Here is an 18,475-nt window from a genome sequence, read left to right as displayed (position 1 = left end):
ACGTAGTGTAATAGACGTAGTGTACTAGACGTAGTGTTCTAGACGTAGTGTTCTAGACGTAGTGTTCTAGACGTAGTGTACTAGACGTAGTGTACTAGACGTAGTGTAATAGACGTAGTGTTCTAGACGTAGTGTACTAGACGTAGTGTACTAGACGTAGTGTAATAGACGTAGTGTAATAGACGTAGTGTAATAGACGTAGTGTTCTAGACGTAGTGTACTAGACGTAGTGTTCTAGACGTAGTGTAATAGACGTAGTGTACTAGACGTAGTGTACTAGACGTAGTGTAATAGACGTAGTGTAATAGACGTAGTGTACTAGACGTAGTGTACTAGACGTAGTGTACTAGACGTAGTGTACTAGACGTAGTGTTCTAGACGTAGTGTAATAGACGTAGTGTAATAGACGTAGTGTAATAGACGTAGTGTAATAGACGTAGTGTACTAGACGTAGTGTTCTAGACGTAGTGTTCTAGACGTAGTGTTCTAGACGTAGTGTAATAGACGTAGTGTAATAGACGTAGTGTACAAGACGTAGTGTTCTAGACGTAGTGTACTAGACGTAGTGTTCTAGACGTAGTGTAATAGACGTAGTGTACAAGACGTAGTGTACTAGACGTAGTGTTCTAGACGTAGTGTTCTAGACGTAGTGTACTAGACGTAGTGTAATAGACGTAGTGTACTAGACGTAGTGTACAAGACGTAGTGTTCTAGACGTAGTGTACTAGACGTAGTGTTCTAGACGTAGTGTACTAGACGTAGTGTTCTAGACGTAGTGTAATAGACGTAGTGTACAAGACGTAGTGTTCTAGACGTAGTGTTCAAGACGTAGTGTACTAGACGTAGTGTTCTAGACGTAGTGTTCTAGACGTAGTGTTCTAGACGTAGTGTTCTAGACGTAGTGTACAAGACGTAGTGTACTAGACGTAGTGTTCTAGACGTAGTGTTCTAGACGTAGTGTACTAGACGTAGTGTACTAGACGTAGTGTTCTAGACGTAGTGTTCTAGACGTAGTGTAATAGACGTAGTGTACTAGACGTAGTGTTCTAGACGTAGTGTTCTAGACGTAGTGTTCTAGACGTAGTGTACTAGACGTAGTGTACTAGACGTAGTGTACTAGACGTAGTGTTCTAGACGTAGTGTTCTAGACGTAGTGTTCTAGACGTAGTGTTCTAGACGTAGTGTAATAGACGTAGTGTAATAGACGTAGTGTTCTAGACGTAGTGTTCTAGACGTAGTGTTCTAGACGTAGTGTAATAGACGTAGTGTAATAGACGTAGTGTAATAGACGTAGTGTTCTAGACGTAGTGTAATAGACGTAGTGTAATAGACGTAGTGTAATAGACGTAGTGTACTAGACGTAGTGTACTAGACATAGTGAAGGGAGTATTCCTTTACACAGTTTTGTTTATGTAAATATCTTCTACATCTAATTTTCTTTTTTTTTCTCTTTTTCTTAGTTGAAAGAAGAAAACTACATTCTCAGAATCTATCTATCTATCTATCTATCTATCTATCTATCTATCTATCTATCTATCTATCTATCTATCTATCTATATATCTATCTATCTATCTATCTATCTATCTATCTATCTATCTATCTATCTACATATATGTCATGGAAAAAAATGAACTAAATTGATGATAATATATAGAAGTAAATACACCTTAACATGAAACTATACCAGTTGTAACCAGAGGCTTTACAAAGTGTCTATTAAAAAGAACTAGTGATGCTAGTGGGCAAACGCAGTGACTTCCAGCCTTACAAGTGCATACGTATTGTAGCTCCGACAAGATTTTTCATATTTGTCAGTTGTATCTTTCAAAGCAGATGTAGGTCTAGTTTCTTTTTCTTTTTGTTAGGTTCTCTTCAACTGCAGTTTTATCAATACAAATGTGGCAATTTCAAGTTTATATTGTTTAAAATATACATCTGTTTGATTCACAAGAGTGTCTCGCAAAAAAACACCTAGCCTACACCAAATTTAGGTCTTGCGCCGCCACTGTCAGAAACATTGAACTAAATCCTCATAACATGGAAGTCTATCAGCTGCAACAATACACTCAACTCTGTATAACATGGAAGTCTATTAGCTGCAACAATACACTCAACTCTGTATAACATGGAAGTCTATCAGCTGCAAAAATACACTCAACTCTGTATAACATGGAAGTCTATCAGCTGCAACAATACACTCAACTCTGTATAACATGGAAGTCTATCAGCTGCAAAAATACACTCAACTCAGTATAACATGGAAGTCTATCAGCTGCAACAATACACTCAACTCTGTATAACATGGAACGAATCCTCTACACCTTCAAAGTAGTGAAATAGCAAATGTACCGATAGAATTACATTCCTCGTGCCTTGGTGAAATACAAAAAATTCTAAAGATTCAGTGCATCCACCATAAATATTAAGACAGAACACATGATAATCTAAAAGATAGATTGTAAGACTTGATGTTAAATGCAGACCCCCAGACTAGAGATCAGCAACTTAGAATTGAAAGAAAGATCCCCCAGAAAAAAAATCTTCCCATCTAATTAGGCTACTACCATGATGAGTGTAAAAGAGTTTGAAAAAGAAAGTACACATTAGAAGATCTAGGAACTAGGTGAATGCCTTCCTTCCAGCCGTTCTCTATTTACTGTTTCAATAAGTCCACCAGCAGTGTGTACATGACGTCACTTGGTGTACAGATAAAACGTTTCCTGCTATAATCATCATCACACCATCGTACTCGAGGTCAAAATACACAGACTCGCAGTGCTGCTTCGGAAAATACCCAAAATAAAAGTATTTTGATACCCAGACTGTTACCGCGTGTATTCTCCAACTTGTATCTTTCTGTTTCTAGAACGAAACAAATTGTGAACCAAATCACTTGTGGTGTGAACTGAGAACCACTCCTCTCTTCCCCCCAAACTCAGTTCTTCTCATGATACTAAGCTACATAGATCTCCATGCATTTTGTGTGTGTATATGTGTTGTGACCAAAGAAAATAATGTTATTAAAATAATAGAATGGCTACATTAGCAGCAGTTTTTTTTATTACAGCTGTACACACTAAGGACAATTCGATGCTAAAAGCTGTACACACTAAGGACAATTCGATGCTAATAGCTGTACACACTAAGGACAATTCGATGCTAATAGCTGTACACACTAAGGACAATTCGATGCTAATAGCTGTACACACTAAGGACAATTCGATGCTAATAGCTGTACACACTAAGGACAATTCGATGCTAATAGCTGTACACAATCAGGACAATTCGATGCTAATAGAATTAATTTAAAAAAAAAGTGCAATAGAACTTCCCAAAAGCAAAACTTTGAAAAATACCCAACTCTCGTGAGAAATCCCCAGACCCTGGAGAACCGACGATTCAGTGTCAGAATGTGAAAGTTTACGAGGTTTACATGTAGAGCGGCGTGAAATTTAAAACTGATGGCTCAAGTCTCGCTCGACACCGGTAACGTAAATTCCGCCTGTGATGTATGAGTTTCTCCGGTGCTGACTTTGATACTTTGGTGGGCGGTGCAAGATGAAACATGATGCTTAAGAAAGTTCCCCCATCCCCCTAAACCCACAATAGACCCATGGTCCTGGTTGCCGTCCTATGACACAGTAGGGGAATGGACTTATCAGACTTTAGATGTCAAATTGACATATCAGTCTCTTGAGTTTTATGTTTGTGCTGAAATTCTACCCAGATCAACACAGGTATTACATTTGGCTACATCCAGGTAGGCTAACATTTTGCGAGTGATAAAGTTATCTGAAACACATTTAATCACAGACAGTACTTAGACTTTTCATCATCCTTTAGAAATGATAAATACCGTGGCACTGATATATCAAGACAAATAATAGCTATGAAAAGTTGTTGTTTTTTAAATACAAAAGTACTTTCTTTTGCTTGTTACTTGAATATAGATTGGTAAAAAGTGGAACTTTACACAAATGTTGTCCAGTTTCGGCCTTCACAAATAGATCTATTTCATTGACAGCTCAAATTCAAATGATGCCTTAAAAGTGCCTTATAAAAACATTTAGTGGCAGCGGTAAACAGGAACCTTCCAATTATAAGTCAACATTGAAGAAATGGAGCCAGAAAGTTTAGTTACTGCACTGGGTCAGAAAGTTTAGTTACTGCACTGGGTCAGAAAATTTAGTTACTGCACTGGCTCAGAAAGTTTAGTTACTGCACTGGGTCAGAAAGTTTAGTTACTGCACTGGGTCAGAAAATTTAGTTACTGCACTGGCTCAGAAAGTTTAGTTACTGCACTATGTCAGAAAGTTTAGTTACTACACTGGGTCAGAAAGTTTAGTTACTGCACTGACTCAGAAAATTTAGTTACTGCACTGGCTCAGAAAATTTAGTTACTGCACTGGCTCAGAAAGTTTAGTTACTGCACTGGGTCAGAAAGTTTAGTTACTGCACTGGCCTAGAAAGTTTAGTTACTGCACTGGCTCAGAAAATTTAGTTACTGCACTGGCTCAGAAAGTTTAGTTACTGCACTGGCTCAGAAAATTTAGTTACTGCACTGGCTCAGAAAGTTTAGTTACTGCACTGGCTCAGAACGTTTAGTTACTGCACTGGCTCAGAAAGTTTAGTTACTGCACTGGGTCAGAAAATAAATTTAGTTACTGCACTGGCTCAGAAAGTTTAGTTACTGCACTGGCTCAGAAAATTTAGTTACTGCACTGACTCAGAAAGTTTATTTACTGCACTGGGTCAGAAAGTTTAGTTACTGCACTGGCTCAGAAAGTTTAGTTACTGCACTGGGTCAGAAAATTTAGTTACTGCACTGGCTCAGAAAGTTTAGTTACAGCACTGGCTCAGAAAATTTAGTTACTGCACTGGGTCAGAAAGTTTAGTTACAGCACTGGGTCAGAAAGTTTAGTTACAGCACTGGGTCAGAAAGTTTAGGTACTGCACTGGGTCAGAAAGAAAAGCAAAACAAAAGAACTATGACCTATGCAAAGTTAAAGCAAAGCTCTGCCAGATGACTAGATCTATACACATGGAGACGTCTACTAAGTCAAGCCAGGCGCACTTCACCCTATGTCGACCTTCTACTTCCAGACTATCTCGATGCTACTGTGAGCCAGTTCTAGTTACTTGATGCTTCCACAGCAAGTGGTCACGCAATGTTTCCTGTGTGTTCAGTTCGTCCTGGTGTGTGCTCCATATGTGTGCCTGTGCTCTAGGGTGTACTACCATGACATATGGTCAGATCACATTCTTTAAGTTTTGACTTAATATATCAAGTATCATTCCCAGAAACTAATTTACAAATATTTCCATTATTCAATTTTCAAGAATCATTCCCTAAACTCAGTGTTCAAGTATTTGACAGAAATAAGGGCAAACGTAAATTGCCCAGGGTCAAATGTAGAAGTATGATTTCCATAATTCAATGATTTTAGGGAGAGAAAAAACAAACTTTTCTAAAACGGATTATTTTTGTTGGTTGGGTGCCTATTAGTATAACATTATCACCTTTTTTTAATTGTTCTCATCTCTTGTAAGTCTACGCTCAGACGTTTAAACTCACGCCTTCACTACGTACAGTTCTGCAACATGTTTGTACAATAAATCACTCAAGAACCTTTGAATTATTTTTGAAACTGTCTTTCAAATTGTATTTCATGTCTCTAACCAGTGGGGAATAGGAAATAGGAAATAAGAAGACAGATGTATGATGGGAGATTATAATTTGGAACAAATGAGTCTTGGAGGAGCATGAACATTACAGGAAAGATGGATGTAAATGTTGCTTTCTAGCTGTGATTCCCAATGTGGCCTATATAGACTCTTAGGCGTCTAAAATCTTATTTAAGTAGGTCGTGACTTTAAATCTGATTTTCCATGGATGGAATTACCTCATGCACACCTGGGCCTATACAGGCGAAAAATGTATTTGTCAGCAGTCGTAACATAAGAAGAATAACTGCTCGGAATATGAAATGAAAAGGATATCAGCTCTTCTGGCTTACATAAAGATATTATGAAATATCGCCATTTAGTTTCTAATTGCTTTCTCATCTTCATGTCTAGTGGTAAGAAGTTTCAGTACAATGACTACTCTTCTATTAAATAATACAAAAAGGAGAGAGAAAGAGGGAGAGAATGTTATACACCTTTTCTTTAAAAGGAAGGTGTTGTATATGTATGTATTTCAGGAATATAGTAAGTCACAACTCTTAGCGAAACTTGCCACAAGTATTAGGATACAGAATATGGAAAGTTTTAGAAATGTCTTGACTAAATACACCAAACGAATGTCCTATAGGTAAGTCACTAGAGAATGTTTTCGTTCAAAGTTGACTCGGCACTTCAAACATTAAATCCAAAACAATTTGCACACACATGAAAACATAAACAAATGAAATTATTCAAAATTGATGAAAAAAGCCCCCCCCCCCCAAAAAAAAACCTTAGGTAATCAAATATTTGGCTGCTACAAGCGTAATACAATGGACCCTTGCAAGATATTTGTACAAAAATTATATCAACTTTGTCTTGTAAAAATTGTGTACACGTTATTTCTCCCATACCCAATCTCGGATCTAGTTAAAACTTTGAACAATTATTTTTTGTACCTGAAAAATAAGAATCGATTAAAAAAATAATAAATTAGCTAATTAACTATTGGTAAATAATTATTTTGTTTGGTATCGAACCGGGGATAGAACTTGTATACGTTGAATTAGTCCCCTTGGTAGGTGGCCAATTGAAGTGTGAGCAGTGACGTTCAATGACAAGTCGTAGAGCTTTCTGAACAATGCATTTATAAAGCGATCACGGCAACATTTATTCAGAGACACTTTTCTTGTCCCCCTCCTTGCAAAGTAGACCAGACAGTGTGGGGGCAGGATGAAAGCGCATTGAGAATGAAAGATATTGCGCTAAACAAAAACAATTGGTAAAAATATTTCTAATTGCACAGATTTACTAATTGTTAGTCTATCAGTGGTCTTCAACCTTTTTTGGCCTACCGCCCCCTTTTCGAATTTTTTCTTTAAAAAAATCCGCCAGCGCCCCCCTCAAAGAAAAACAGTTATAAAGAAGCGTGAGAAGGCAAATATGAACAAAATATCATCTATTTATTAATTTTTATGCTGTCAATAACACTTATCCCGCTTGGGAGACGACCGCATTCGAGCTTTGAGGAAGACTGAGTTATAGAGGTGCCCCCTCCCCCGTGAGCGCTATTAAGATTTATTCAGGCTCCATTTCGCTCTCACTGGCATAGAGGAAAGTACCTAGCAGCATTCTCTGGCAGCAGAAAGCTCTTACAAAAACTGCGGGACAAACATTTGATGCTCAAAGAAAAGCCAGCATACAACGGCTTTGTCTGCATAAATTTCGGGAAAAAATTTAGATCGCAGTTGGGTTTTGCGAAGTTATGTGAAACACTCGACTCAGCCGTAATCTTCGGAATTAAAGGCAAAAAACAGCCAATATTATCATTATGCAAAAATTATGTCAAATAATTTGCAGTGGCTACACACAAAAATGAATTGTAAAGACTTTCTTTCAAATCCTAAGAATAATCTCCGTTTAAATTTTTGAATATTAGGGCCTACTGTTTTTAGGTTTAATTGTAAATTTAGTTTTATTTTTTAATATAAATATTATTATTGCTGAATTCACTCTAGCACTGTCTCAACAAGATCCTACTCTAGACCTGTCTCAACAAGATCCTACTCTAGCACTGTCTCAACAAGATCCCACTCTAGCACTGTCTCAACAAGATCCCACTCTAGCACTGTCTCAACAAGATCCCACTCTAGCACTGTCTCAACAAGATCCCACTCTAGCACTGTCTCAACAAGATCCTACTCTAGCCCTGTCTCAACAAGATCCTACTCTAGACCTGTCTCAACAAGATCCTACTCTAGACCTGTCTCAACAAGATCCTACTCTAGACCTGTCTCAACAAGATCCTACTCTAGACCTGTCTCAACAAGATCCTACTCTAGCACTGTCTCAACAAGATCCCACTCTAGCACTGTCTCAACAAGATCCTACTCTAGCACTGTCTCAACAAGATCCCACTCTAGCACTGTCTCAACAAGATCCCACTCTAGCACTGTCTCAACAAGATCCCACTCTAGCACTGTCTCAACAAGATCCTACTCTAGCCCTGTCTCAACAAGATCCTACTCTAGCACTGTCTCAACAAGATCCTACTCTAGACCTGTCTCAACAAGATCCTACTCTAGACCTGTCTCAACAAGATCCTACTCTAGCACTGTCTCAACAAGATCCCACTCTAGCACTGTCTCAACAAGATCCTACTCTAGCACTGTCTCAACAAGATTCTACTCTAGCACTGTCTCAACAAGATCCTACTCTAGCACTGTCTCAACAAGATCAATTTCAATAAGTGAATTTAAGTTCGTAAATATTTTAATGTCTTTAAGTTTAAAAAATACACATGTGTAAATATCAAGTGTGTGTGTGTGTGTCAGTGGAGCTACAGATAACTAAAATTATGTATTCCATGACATTAAACAATCATATATATCGGATATGTATATATCCGTTTTGTTCGTTTTATACTCTAGATGCTAGAATGTATCATTGTCAATGTTTCGTCGTTCATCTTTGTTCTAATGTTTATTTAGTGGTTTACTTGACGTTCTTCTTTGTTCTAAGGTTTATTTAGTGGTTTACTTGACGTTCATCTTTGTTCTAAGGTTTATTTAGGGGTTTACTTGACATTCATCTTTGTTCTAATGTTTATTTAGTAATTTACTTGACATTCATCTTTGTTCTAAGGTTTATTTAATAGTTTACTTGACATTCATCTTTGTTCTAAGGTTTATTTAATAGTTTACTTGACATTCATCTTTGTTCTAATGTTTATTTAATAGTTTACTTGACGTTCATCTTTGTTCTGATGTTTATTTAGTAGTTTACTTGACATTCATCTTTGTCCTGATGTTTATTTAATAGTTTACTTGACATTCATCTTTGTTTTAATGTTTATTTAGTAATTTACTTGACATTAATCTTTGTTCTAATGTTATTAGTAATTTACTTGACATTCATCTTTGTTCTAATGTTTATTTAGTAGTTTACTTTACGTTCATCTTTGTTCTAATGTTTATCAGAGGGGAAGATTTTGTATCTCCCTGTCTACTAACGAAAGATCTAACTTTCTATTTCAATTTATTGGTTGAAGCATGTCAGTTTAAGACAGTCTCGACTAAACGTCACAGCGTCACGACTTATGACTTAACAGTTAAGACACAGTCATCAGATTTTAATTAAAACTATTTCTTTCAATAAAAAAAATCATTAAACAAAGTTGATTTAGTTTAAGACTCTTGACTTTTTATCTTTGTTAGCAAATGTTTATTGTGTGGTCAGTGTCTTGTGTAATGAGTTAGTTCTTTATTGGGTTTTATTTAGTGGAATGGTATCAGTTTGAAATCTTCATTTGGAATTAGTGGCTGAAGAAAAAGTAAAAAAAAAAAAGTATTTTCACTTTCCACCCTGAATCACCTTAGTGCATCTTGAAGTGCGCTACTGTCCGATCCCTTCTGTCGACATGTTTGGTGGGGGTGGGGCTTGGATCCCCTTCCTTAAAAAGGTTTTTATCTTAATGAGTTTTTAAAATTAATGATAGCGTGGAATAAATATCAATCTTTAGTGAAAGTTTTTTTCTTTCTAGGAGACTTTGAGACAGGATTGAAGGAAGACATCTATGAGTTTGGAGTCTATGATTGTCTGTTTATCTGTGATTGTCTATTTATCTGTGACTGCGTATTCATTTGTGATTGTCTGTTGATTTGTGAATGTCTGTTGATTTGTGATTGTCTGTTGATTTGTGAGTGTCTGTTGATTTGTGAGTGTCTGTTGATTTGTGAGTGTCTGTTGATTTTCCATTGTCTGTTGATTTGTGAGTGTTTGTTGATTTTCCATTGTCTGTTGATTTGTGAGTGTCTGTTGATTTTCCATTGTCTGTTGATTTTCCATTGTCTGTTGATTTGTGAGTGTCTGTTGATTTCCCATTGTTAGTTGATCTGTGACTTGTCTTAGTGTGTGCAGGCAAGCGTACTAGATTAAAATATTAACACGAATATTCACCCCCCCCCCGCCAAAAAAAAAGAAAAGAACAGCCCTCGATACTAAACAATGTTTTCTAACAATAGGAAGTTTAAATAACGGGCACTGTGTGCGTCACCATAATTGTATGCATAGAGTTAGTATCAAGAGATGGCAGCAGCTACATGGCTGCTTAGAAGTACTTGGATACTAGAACAAGCAAACCATTAAGAGCTTGTGATGAAAAGTGACTTACTTGAGGGCCTGGATCCACACCTGCCCTGGCACTAAAGGATGTGTGAACGTCAGTTTGGTGTTGGAGCTGGACACACTTACTACAATGTATTCCAGTTGGGTTTAGACTTTTTCTGAAATAAATAACAGACATCTTAAGTTCAGAGACACATTCACAGACAGCAGACATCATAAGTTCAGACACATCCACAGACAGCAGACATCATAAGTTCAGACACATCCACAGACAGCAGACATCATAAGTTCAGACACATCCACAGAAAGCAGACATCATAAGTTCAGAGACATATCCACAGACAGCAGACATCATAAGTTCAGAGACACATCCACAGACAGCAGACATCATAAGTTCAGAGACACATCCACAGACAGCAGACATCATAAGTTCAGACACATCCACAGACAGCAGACATCATAAGTTCAGAGACACATCCACAGAGAGCAGACATCATAAGTTCAGAGACACATCCACAGACAGCAGACATCATAAGTTCAGAGACACATCCACAGACAGCAGACATCATAAGCTCACACACATCCACAGACAGCAGACATCATAAGTTCAGACACATCCACAGACAGCAGATATTATAATTTAATGGAGCCTTGAGTTAAACAAATAGTGAGACTTCACAACAACAACTGATCTTCAGCTCCCCAGGGCTATCTTAAAGATAAATAGTAGTTAGGACATTTTGTCAAGGAGATGTAATGCTTAGGTCAGTGCACTAGTATGAAGCATATGATGTCAACACTAGGACAAAGTCTTAGCCTAGATAGCGCCCCAATCAAGTTATGAGAGAATGCAAACCTCAATGTCACAATTCAGATGTATCAGTTCAGATGTCACAGTTCAGATGTATCAGTTCAAATGTCACAGTTCAGATGTCAAAGTTCAGATGTGTCAGTTCAGATGTATCAGTTCAGATGTATCAGTTCAGATGTATCAGTTCAGATGTCACAGTTCAGATGTCAAAGTTCAGATGTCAAAGTTCAGATGTCAAAGTTCAGATCTATTTACAGGCGTACAGATGACGTACACAAGGGGAGAGGGGGAGCAGGTGCATTTAAAAATAATAAACTGCATTAATGAGAAAGGACTCAGAGAACCTGCTCATTTGACCTTATTTTTAGGCTTCAAGGTCATTCAGGGCAAAGAAAACATACGAACATGCTAGATTCTTTAGAGATGTTTCCTTTGTTAGATGCACTCTATCTATCTATCTATCTATCTATCTATCTATCTATCTATCTATCTATCTATCTATCTATCTATCTATCTATCTATCTATCTATCTATCTATCTATCTATCTATCTATCTAACTATCTATCTATCTATCTATCTATCTATCTATCTACCTATCTATCTATCTATCTATCTATCTATCTATCTAACTATATCGGTCTATTTATCCAATCTGACTTATTTGATACCTTTCCCCAAGCAAGCAGACATGTAAAAGGATGAGGTTTTATGTTTGAGTTTTAAGATTGAAAACCAACTCTGGATATCTGCCGAACTGAGTTCACTTAACACGAGATTGACCAATAAAATTACATCGTTTCAATCCAAAGGAAAATCCGCAGCCTTCCCGGAATCCTCCGCTCTAGTCAACTCAACTATTGACTTGTTCAACTGTAGAATATGTTTTTGTTTTGTCTTCATGCAAGTTGTTTGACGGAAACTATGAAATAAACTTTTGGAGATTTGAAAACAATCCTGTTTGTTTCTTTCCAGTCCATCATTGGATTTAATTCTCATTATCCAAGAGGAACATACAGAAAATATTTTTATAACATGCGCTAAAATCCGATGAAACAAATATTGAACCAATCCCTAGCTATTATCTGTTGTACCATGTGCCATTAGCCAGGAGACATATGCCAGATTAGCTTTTCAAAATCCAATGTAAACTAAAAACAAGAAAAATATCAAAAATACCTTTTAAAAAACAAAGCTTATAATAAGCGTCGTTATATCTATTAGTTTAGTACAGTCATGTCATTACATTTCTAATAGATCTAGACTAACAATAACAAATATGCAATTAGAAATATTTTTACTAATTGTTTTTGTTTAGCGTAATTTCATGCTTTTGCTCTCTCACTACGCTATGATCCTATCACTTGTCTCACTACGCTATGATCCTATCACTTGTCTCACTACACTATGATCCTATCACTTGTCTCACTACGCTATGATCCTATCACTTGTCTCACTACGCTATGATCCTATCACTTGTCTCACTACACTATGATCCTATCACTTGTCTCAATACGCTATGATCGTATCACTTGTCTCACTAGGCTATGATCCTATCACTTGTCTCACTAGGCTATGATCCTATCACTTGTCTCACTACACTATGATCCTATCACTTGTCTCACTAGGCTATGATCCTATCACTTGTCTCACTAGGCTATGATCCTATCACTTGTCTCACTACACTATGATCCTATCACTTGTCTCACTAGGCTATGATCCTATCACTTGTCTCACTAGGCTATGATCCTATCACTTGTCTCACTACACTATGATCGTATCACTTGTCTCACTAGGCTATGATCCTATCACTTGTCTCACTAGGCTATGATCCTATCACTTGTCTCACTAGGCTATGATCCTATCACTTGTCTCACTAGGCTATGATCCTATCACTTGTCTCACTAGGCTATGATCCTATCACTTGTCTCACTAGGCTATCTATTGATATGTATTTTTATCTATTGATATTGTATTTTTATCTATTCATATGTATTTTTATCTATTCATATGTATTTTTATCTATTCATATGTATTTTTATCTATTCATATGTATTTTTATCTATTGATATGTATTTTTATCTATTGATATGTATTTGTATCTATTCATATGTATTTTCTTCCTAACATTTCTTTTCATTGGTAACTATATTCCCTTGCTACTTTACTTCTCTCATAATAGTCTCTCTCTCTCTCTCCTTCTCTCTTCTCTCTCACACACAGGCACTTTCTCTCACAAATACACACGCACTTTCTCTCTCTCACACACACACGCACTTTCTCTCTCTCACACACATACACGCACTTTCTCTCTCTCACACACACACGCACTTTCTCTCTCACATATACACGTGTACTCTCTCTCACACATACAAGTGCACTCTCTCTCACACATACACTTGCACTCTCTCTCACACATCACACATACACACGCACTTTCTCACACACATATGCACTTTTTCTCTCACACATACACACGCACTTTCTCAGACACACATACACTTGCACTTTCTCTCTCACACATACACGTGCACTTTCTCTCTCACATATACACGCACTTTCTCACACATACACACGCACTTTCTCTCTCACATATACACGTGCACTCTCTCTCACACATACACGTGCACTTTTTCTCTCACACACACACGCGCACTTTCTCGCTCACACACACACGCACTTTCTCTCACACACATACACTTGCACTTTCTCTCACACATACACGTGCACTTTCTCTCTCACACACTTACACGTGCACTTTCTCTCTCACACACACACACACACACACGTGCACTTTCTCTAACACACACACACTTGCACTTTCTCTCACACACATACACACGCACTTTCTCTCTCACACATACACGTGCACTTTCTCTCTCACACATACACGTGCACTTTCTCTCTCACATACACACTTGCACTTTCTCACATACACACGCACTTTCTCTCTCTCACACACACACGCACTTTCTCTCACACACACGCGCGCACTTTCTCTCTCTCACACACACGCTTTTTCTCTCACACACACACGCACTTTCTCTCACACACACGCGCGCACTTTCTCTCTCTCACACACACGCTTTTTCTCTCACACACACACGCACTTTCTCTCACATAGACACACGCACTTTCTCTCTTCCTTGCGCACACAATTGCTTCTATTCAAATATTTTCTCTACGTAAAACTATCTTGTTCTTCTCATTACATGGTTACAGGAAACTATCTTGTTCTTATAATTACATGGTTACAGGAAACTAACTTGTTCTTATAATTACATGGTTACAGGAAACTATCTTGTTCTTATAATTACAGGAAACTATCTTGTTCTTCTCATTACATGGTTTCAGGAAACTATCTTGTTCTTATAATTACAGGAAACTATCTTGTTCTTATAATTACAGGAAACTATCTTGTTCTTATAATTACAGGAAACTATCTTGTTCTTATAATTACATGGTTTCAGGAAACTATCTTGTTCTTATAATTACAGGAAACTATCTTGTTCTTATAATTACAGGAAACTATCTTGTTCTTCTCATTACATGGTTTCAGGAAACTATCTTGTTCTTATAATTACAGGAAACTATATTGTTCTTATAATTACAGGAAACTATCTTTGTTCTTCTCATTACATGGTTTCAGGAAACTATCTTGTTCTTATAATTACAGGAAACTATCTTGTTCTTATAATTACAGGAAACTATCTTGTTCTTATAATTACAGGAAACTATCTTGTTCTTCTCATTACATGGTTACGTGAAACTATCTTGTTCTTATAATTACAGGAAACTATCTTGTTCTTATAATTACAGGAAACTATCTTGTTCTTATAATTACAGGAAACTATCTTGTTCTTCTCATTACATGGTTTCAGGAAACTATCTTGTTCTTATAATTACAGGAAACTATCTTGTTCTTATAATTACAGGAAACTATCTTGTTCTTCTCATTACATGGTTACGTGAAACTATCTTGTTCTTATAATTTACATGAAACTAATTTGTTCTTTTAATTACATGAAACTAATTTGTTCTTATAATTTACATGAAACTAATTTGTTCTTATAATTACATGAAACTATCTTCTTCTTTTAATTACATGAAACTAACTTGGTGTATCGCACGCAAGCAGACCCAGCCAGTCACGTGGCCAAGATGAAAGAGAAGCTAGATGTAAGCCTAACTCACCAATCCACTTTGACCTGGGGCGCAGTTTATACACATAAATATTTGGAAAATCTAGATTTGAACATTTAAATATTTATATTAACCTACGCCAAAATATTGCCGCTGGACCAAACGTTTGTGTGGATCTTAAAGTTCTGACAGAGTTAGACTAGCTAGACGGGGATGAGTTATCTCCTTTGACCTAGCGCTACAGCCTCTGACAGTCTAGTGAGGAATTGAACATGTATCCCATCTATTACACATAAACGGCACGTGCTTTGGACTAGAGTTTATGTAACACAAGTTTTGTTGAAGACGAACTTTGAACTGGTTGATCTGTTTAAAAAATTCACCCCCTATTGTAGAACTTTGGTTGCGCTTGAGATGTGCAACGTAATTCTGTATTGGACAGAGAGTTCATTCAATAAACGAAAAAATGTATTTCATATTGTTTGTTCCGTTGTAATTGAAAACTTGGACTGGAAAATAGTGTACGTCATTTTATTGCTTTGTTTGTTTGTCTCTAGGCCGCGAGTTGGGCTCTAGCCATAAATACAACGTGTTGATCCAAAGTAATAAAGACCTAAACAAAATACTCAACAAATATAGACCGCGACAAAATACTCAACAAATATAGACCGCGACAAAATACTCAACAAATATAGACCGCGACAAAATACTCAACAAATATAGACCGCGACAAAATACTCAACAAATAAAGACCGCGACAAAATACTCAACAAATATAGATCGCGACAAAATACTCAACAAATATAGATCGCGACAAAATACTCAACAAATATAGATCGCGACAAAATACTCAACAAATATAGATCGCGACAAAATACTCAACAAATATAGATCGCGACAAAATACTCAACAAATATAGATCGCGACAAAATACTCAACAAATATAGATCGCGACAAAATACTCAACAAATATAGATCGCGACAAAATACTCAACAAATATAGATCGCGACAAAAATAGTTATGTAATAAAAAAGTAAAACAACAACAAAAAAGACAAGTTTCTGTTTGGTGTAAAAAGTTTGCCATTGTCCAGCATGTGATGAATCCATCCAGTTCCATTAAAGTGAGATGACAAGAGAGAAAGTGAGATGACAAGAGAGAAAGTGAGATGACAAGAGAGAAAGTGAGATGACAAGAGAGAAAGTGAGATGACAAGAGAGAAAGTGAGATGACAAGAGAGAAAGTGAGATGACAAGAGAGAAAGTGAGATGACAAGAGAGAAAGTGAGATGACAAGAGAGAAAGTGAGATGACAAGAGAGAAAGTGAGATGACAAGAGAGAAAGTGAGATGACAAGAGAGAACACAAATATGTGCAAACTTGAACTAATGAACCACAAAGAACGACATTGGGGATCTCATAGTTACAACACAAACACACACACACTAAACTAAACTAACGACAAAGTGAATCCATTGGGGATCTCATAGTTACAACACAAACACACACACACACACTAAACTAACGACAAAGTGAATCCATTGGGGATCTCATAGTTACAACACAAACACACACACACACACTAAACTAACAAGAAAATAACTTTTGATTGATAATAAAATCAATGAAATTAATAAAAGATCCTAAAGATTGTAGGGTGGCTTCTCAAGTTTAGACGTTGATTATTTTGGCAGGGCCATTTCTCAATTCTAAATGTAATGAGCCGCATGATGACGTGACCCGACGTGTCTCCTGTACTTTGTACTGCTAACAGAGAACAGTCAGAACACCTTCCCCTCCCTAGCACTTGTAGCTCTGAATTGCGGTTCTTTTAATGGAACTGTCGGAGATACAACAAAGACACTGGCAGTTTTCTCGCTAAATCACTTGCATCTATAATGTTAACAACGCAAACAAAACTCTATAAGCGCTAGGCTGGACTAGTAAACAGTTGTATTGATTATGGAATCACAACGATGCTTAGTAAATAAATAATAATAATAATAATAAATAATTTTAAAAATCATACTTTTAGAATGATAATAATTGGAAAATCGGTGATCAGTCAATCGATTGGGTTTATGTTTGTGTTTCACTCATTGTATGTACATTCTAATACATAACAAATGGGTCTAAGATTAGAGTTTAACGAATGAAGAAATGTAATGATATCAGAAGTATTCTCTACTAGCTACCTGAAGGTCACGCTGACAGAGTTGATGAGCTCAGACAGCTGATTTGATTTATGTCCACCTGTTTCCTAGCTCAAAGCAGGAAATGAACACAATGTTGAGTCAATCATTTTTGTGTGTGATATGTTTTTGTCTCGTATGTTAGATATTTGATTTGTCCATGGGATAAGTAAGTGAAAAAAACAGTTGTGATTACTTGTGATATATGTCTATGTGTAGAGTCTAATCAACATGTAACTTTCAAGTAACAAAGCAATAATTATAATAATAATAAGGCTTGAATTCGAGTCCGAAGATTATTGAGGAGTGCAATGTTTCACGTTTAACATTTGTATGTAACATTTGTATGTAACATTTGTATGTAACATTTGTATATAACTTTTGTATGTAACATTTGTATGTAACATTTGTATATAACTTTTGTATGTAACATTTGTATGTAACATTTGTATGTAACATTTGTATGTAACATTTGTATGTAACTTTTGTATGTAACATTTGTATGTAACATTTGTATGTAACATTTGTATGTAACTTTTGTATGTAACATTTGTATGTAACATTTGTATGTAACATTTGTATGTAACATTTGTATGTAACATTTGTATGTAACATTTGTATGTAACATTTGTATGTAACTTTTGTATGTAACATTGGTACGTAACATTTGTATATAACTTTTGTATGTAACATTTGTATGTAACATTTGTATGTAACTTTTGTATGTAACATTTGTATGTAACATTTGTATGTAACATTTGTATGTAACTTTTGTATGTAACATTGGTACGTAACATTTGTATATAACTTTTGTATGTAACATTTGTATGTAACTTTTGTATGTAACATTTGTATGTAACATTTGTATGTAACATTTGTATGTAACTTTTGTATGTAACATTGGTACGTAACATGTGTATATAACTTTTGTATGTAACATTTGTATGTAACATTGGTACGTAACATTTGTATATAACTTTTGTATGTAACATTTGTATGTAACATTTGTATGTAACATTTGTATATAACTTTTGTATGTA

General features: G+C 36.2%; 1 protein-coding gene across 6 annotated transcripts in view; it reads right to left on the bottom strand.

Moving 5' to 3' along the window:
* The window catches only part of LOC106054873 (poly(rC)-binding protein 3-like), a 370,092-nt gene that overhangs the window by 104,175 nt on the left and 247,442 nt on the right, over positions 1–18,475 (bottom strand). For all 6 annotated transcript variants that reach the window (XM_056003498.1, XM_056003496.1, XM_056003494.1 and 3 more), the window contains one exon: positions 10,338–10,449. The gene's annotated coding sequence lies outside the window, so the exon portion shown is untranslated. The remainder of the gene's footprint in view (positions 1–10,337; positions 10,450–18,475) is intronic.

The sequence above is a fragment of the Biomphalaria glabrata genome, chromosome 11, assembly GCF_947242115.1.
Source record: "Biomphalaria glabrata chromosome 11, xgBioGlab47.1, whole genome shotgun sequence".
Taxonomy (NCBI): domain Eukaryota; kingdom Metazoa; phylum Mollusca; class Gastropoda; family Planorbidae; genus Biomphalaria; species Biomphalaria glabrata.
This window is presented reverse-complemented; position numbering and strand designations above follow the sequence as displayed.